This window comes from Mustela nigripes, chromosome 8 (genome assembly GCF_022355385.1).
Source record: "Mustela nigripes isolate SB6536 chromosome 8, MUSNIG.SB6536, whole genome shotgun sequence".
NCBI lineage: Eukaryota > Metazoa > Chordata > Mammalia > Carnivora > Mustelidae > Mustela > Mustela nigripes.
The window spans coordinates 74,400,056-74,405,702 of NC_081564.1; positions in this window are offsets into that span (position 1 = coordinate 74,400,056).

Consider the following 5,647-nt stretch of genomic DNA (forward strand, 5'->3'; position numbering starts at 1 on the left):
AACAGGGGTGGGGGGTTGGGGAGTCAAGGAGCTGAGAAGCCGGGAGGCTGGATGGGGAGCTCCACTCCCATTTGTTCTATTCCAGGCGGATTATAGCCCAGCACTGAGGTGGCCAGAATAATGAGGAACCAGGCGCCAAAGTTTTCGTTCAGTACAGGGGCATGGACTGAGAGATCCAAGGACCAGAACAACAAGAGGAAAGAGAGGCACAGAGACCCAGGCCTCAAATAAGTGATTTTTTTTTAAGATTTTATTTATTTATTTGACAGACAGAGATTACAAGTAGGCAGAGAGGCAGGCAGAGAGAGAGGAGGAAGCAGGCTCCCCGCTGAGCAGAGATCCTGATGTGGGGCTCGATCCCAGGACCCTGGGATCATGACCTGAGCTGAAGGCAGAGGCTTTAACCCACTGAGCCACCCAGGCGCCCCTCAAAGAAGTGATTAATATTAAACTTTAATGGTAAATGTGTAATGGGATGTATTTTTAATGTGCTGTAGTTTTTTTAAATTAATGTCTTATTTTTTTCAGGGTGACAGGTCTGTGATTCATCAGTCTTACACAATTCACAGCACTCACCATAGCACACACCCTCCCAATGTCCATCATCCAGCCACCCCATCCCGCCCACCCCCCTCCACTCCAGCAACCCTCAGTTTGTTTCCTGAGATTAAGAGTGTTTTATGGTTTGTGTCCCTTGCCAGTTTGGTTTTGTTTCATTTTTGTCTCCCTTCCTCTATGATTTTCTGTCTTGTTTCTCAAATTCATCATATCAGAGAAATCATATGGTAATTCTTTCTTTGATTGACTTATTCCATCAGCATAATAACATCTAGTTCCATCCACGTTGCAAATGGCAAGATTTGGGGGGTTTCTTGATGGCTACATAATATTCTATTGTATATACATACCACATCTTCTTTATCCATTCATCTGTTGATGGACATCTAGGTTCTTTCCATAGTTTGGCTATCATGGACAATGCTGCTATAAACATTGCCCCTTTGGATCACTACATTTGCACGTACCCCTTCAGATCACTACATTTGTATCTTTAGGGTAAATACCCAGTCGTGCAATTGCTGGCTCATAGGGTAGCTCTATTTTCAACTTTTTGAGGAACCTTTGTGCTGTTTTCCAGAGTGGTTGCACCAGCTTGCATTCCCACCAACAGTGAGGAGGGTTCCCCTTTCTCTGCATCCTCACAACACCTGCTGTTTCCTGACTTGTTAATTTTAGCTGTTCTGACTGGTATGAGATGGTAGCTCATTGAGATTCTGATTTGTATTTCCCTGATGCTGAGTGATGTTGAGCACTTTTTCAATTGTCTGTTGGCCATTTGGATGTCTTCTTTGTAGAAATGTCTGTTCATGTCTTCTGCCCATGTCTTGATTGGATTGTTTGTTCTTTGGGTGTTGAGTTTGATAAGTTCTTTATAGATTTTGGATACTAGTCCTTTATCTGATACGTCATTTGGGGATATCTTCTCCCATTCTGTCAGTTGTCTTTTGGTTTTGTTGATCTTTGCTGTGCAGAAGCTTTTTATCTTGATGAAGTCTCAATAGTTCATTTTTGCCCTTGCTTCCCTTGTCTTTGGTGATGTTTCTAGGAAGAAGTTACTGCTGCTGCGGCCAGAGAGGCTGTTGCCTGTGTTCTCCTCAAGGATTTTGATGGATTCGTATCTCACATTTAGGTCTTTTATCCATTTTGAGTCTATTTTTGTGTGTGGTGTAAGGAAATGGTCCAGTTTCATTCTTTTGCATGTGGCTGTCCAATTTTCCCAACACCAATTTTTAAAAAGATTTTATTTATTTATTTGACAGAGAGAGACACACACAACAAGAGAGGGAACACAAGCAGGGGGATTTTGAGAGGGAGAAGCAGGCCTCCCACTGAACAGGGAGCCCAGTGTTGGGGTGCTCGATCCCAGGACCCTGGGATCATGACCTGAGCCGAAGGCAGATGCTTAATGACTGAGCCACCCAGGTGCCCCACCAACGCCAGTTGTTGAAGAGACCTTTTTCCTATTTTGTCAAAGATTAGTTGACCATAGAGTTGAGGGTCCATTCCTGGGCTGTCTATTCTGTTCCATTGATCTATGTGTCTGTTTTTGTGCCAGTATCATACTGTCTTGAGGATGACAGCTTTATAATAGAGCTTGAAGTCTGGAGTTGTGATGCCACCAGCTTTGGTTTTCTTTTTCAACATTCCTCTGGCTATTCAGGATCTTTTCTGGCTCCATACAAATTTTAGGATTATTCGTTCCATTTCTTTGAAAAAAGTTGATGGTATTTCGATAGGGATTGCATTAAATGTATAGATTGCTCTGGGTAGCATAGACATTTTCACAATATTTGTTCTTCCAATCCATGAGCATGGAATGTTTTTCCATTTCTTTGTGTCTTTCTTAATTTCTTACATGAGTATTCTATAGTTTTCTGAGTAAAGATTCTTTGCCTCTTTGGTTAGGTTTATTCCTAGGTATCTTACGGTTTTGGGTGCCATCGTAAATGGGATCTGCTCCTTAATTTCTCTTTCTTCTGTCTGGTTGTTGGTCTATAGAAATGCAACCGATTTCTGTGCATTGCTTTTATATCCTGATACTTTACTGAATTCCTGTATGAGTTCTAGCAGTTTTGGGGTGGCATCTTTTGGGTTTTCCATGCCATCTAATGTGCTGCAGTTTTAACATAGGGTATCACAGATTTAAAAATCACATATTTCTGATTTTTTTAAGAAAAGAACTTGAGGGGTGCCTGGGTGGCTCAGTCGTTAAGCGTCTGCCTTCAGCCTGGGTCATGAACCCAGAGTCCTGGGATCGAGCCCTGCCTCCAGCTCCCTGCTTGGCAGGGGGCCTGCTTCTCCCACTCTCTCTCTGCTGCTCCCCCTGCTTGTGTTCCTTCTCTTGTTGTGTCTCTCTCTGCCAAATAAATAAATAAAAATCTTGAAAAGAAAAGAAAAGAACTTGAGTTGATGTGATTATGAGACATTTCTGTTGTAAAGGCATAGGAGTTTTGTTTGTTTTATAGTAATTGAAGTTGAGGCTCCACTGTGGGACCCTGGGACCATGCAGAGTGAGTGACCATCTGATAGCAGGGCTTACTGGAATCATCTATCAAAAGGTAAAAAGGTCATTTTCCCAGACGCCATTTCAACCACGGGAAGCAGAAGATTTCTTGATCTACCGTTCAAAGACATCTGGTTTTAGAAGACAGGAAAAGAAAGGAAGAGAAACTGCTTTTGTACAATTCCATAAACGTAGTTTACAAGAATGTTCTTCCTACTGAAACAGGTGGGATGACTCCACATAACCTGACTGCTTAGCCATCACAAACTTTGGATGCCCAGAAATTCTGCTTTCACAGGGATGCTCTGCTAGTGTCTGGAAATACTAAGACTGGGCCGGCAGCCCATTACAAGACTTGCTGGAGGCTCTTAGTTTGTCCCAAGTGCTGCTGAGGTCATTAGCCTTCTTCCACTAAGCAACACCTGCCCCTTCCCAAAGCTCTCCATTACAGCTGGCCCCAGAGAATTCCAGAGGCATCCACACCAGGAAAGCAAAGGGAGAGCTCTTTGGGTATGAAATGTAACACCAAAAGCTATTTCGTCCTTGTACAGGCGCAAGTCCTGCTGCTTTGATTCTAGTTCCACAGTCCAGTGTTCACTTTCTCAATTCCTGCTCTGTTTCCAGGCAATCGGCTTCGGATTCCCAGAAAAATCTGGTAGGTGAGGTGGGGAAACCAGAAGCCAACTATGATGCCAGCCCCACATGAACTCAGCAGATTGCTGTGAGTTCTTGACTATGAAGTTTGAAGAAATGTTTGCAGCTGCTTCTATCTGATCCCCCCAAGGGAAGGAGGCTCAGCTACTCCACAGAACCGGAAATGTGCACAAACTTTGAAATGGTCCCTTCCCATTGTCTTGTTCTTAGAGGTCTGATCCTGTCGTGGGCTTCTCTTGCCCTTGTATGTTCAGTGGCCCCATTTCATTTGGGGACCTTCCCTGCTGTCCTGCCATCTGGTCCTGGCAGGGCTGTCACCACTCGGTCCTCTTTTCTCCCCTGCACAGGGGCGGTACTGTGACCCAGGCAGGGCCTTCCCTCATTGAGGAGCCGCGGCTGCAAGCAATCTTCTCATTTGGAAAGAACCAGACTGTGGAGAGAAGCCAAGCGGAGCCAAGGGGAGCCAAGCATCAGAGCCCTGATGACATTATCTGTACTTCTGGACTGGGGCAGGTTTCCCCATTTGCATTTGAATGGTAACGCAGGGTAAATACGGTTCTGTGCTTCGCTTTTTTTCTTTTTCTTTTAGTTAAACAACATATCCTTGAGATTACTCCGCATCAGTGTAAGGAGGGCACCCCCATTTATCCTCACAACGACACAGTTCTTCAACGTGTGGATGCATCAGTCACTGATTCAACCACTTCTCTATTGATGGCCATCTAGGGTTATTTCCAATCTTTCAATATTTCAAGTGCACAAAGCTTCATATTTTCCCATGGCTGTTAGTCTTAGAGGTGGGGTTACTGGATTATCCTATCAGTGTAATTTTGGCAAGACACGGACCAATTCTTCTCCACAGGGATTGTTCTGCACGCTCACTAGGAAGGGGGGGTATTGTGTGTCTCCACCATCTGGCCAACAGAGTATGTCATCCAACCTTTTTTTTTTTTTTTCTCTCTCCAGCATTTTAATCCTGTTCTCTCAAGTCCTGCCCTCCTTGGAAAGGCAACGCAGCTTCTCACCGACAGCAATGACATCCACTTGATAAGACTGTAAGAATATTCATGGAGGTTAAGTTCTAGAGGTGCTGGCAAACCAAGCCTAGAGAGGGTGGAGAACTCATCTATGTTGAGGGGCAGATCACGACCTCCTAACTGGTGATACTGAGGAATAGCCCAGGACACTGGAAAAAGATGGAGTAGAGGTTGGGGAAAGTGGTGGCAGCGAGCACCTTGGGGTACATTTGGAGGTGAGAGAGGACACAAATTGTAGAGAACAATGTAAGATGTTTTGTCCCAGCTAATAGCTGTGGGAGTTGCTTTGGTTTATCTCCAGAAGTGTAAAACCACTGGTAATTCAAGAAGATTTTTAGTATATGAAATTGTCTTTCTTTTTTCCAGTCTTTTGGGAACTAGATCTTTTGGGAAATAATCCCAACGCCCCTCCTCCCCTTCACCCTTCCTCTGGCACACAGCAGAAAGCTGTTTCAACATTGTTAGGGAAATCTTGGGCCCTGTTGGTTGAGTTCAATGCGTTTGCCTCAATTTCCTTGTCTCTTTCTTTCTTTCTTTCTTTTTTTTTTTTATTTTTTTTTTTAAAGATTTTATTTATTTATTTGACAGAGAAATCACAGTAGGAGAGAGGAAGGGAAGAGATCACAGAGAGAGAGGAAGGGAAGCAGGCCCCCTGCTGAGCAGAGAGCCCGATGTGGGACTCGATCCCAGGACCCTGAGATCATGACCTGAGCTGAAGGCAGAGGCTTTAACCCACTGAGCCCCCCAGGCGCCCTCTTTCTTTCTTTTTAAAGATGATGGGGGAAGCAGGCTCCCTGCTGAGCAGAGAGCCTGATGTAGGGCTTGATCCCAGGACCCTGGGATCATGACCTGAGCTGAAGGCAGAGGCTTTAACCCACTGAGCCCCCCAGGC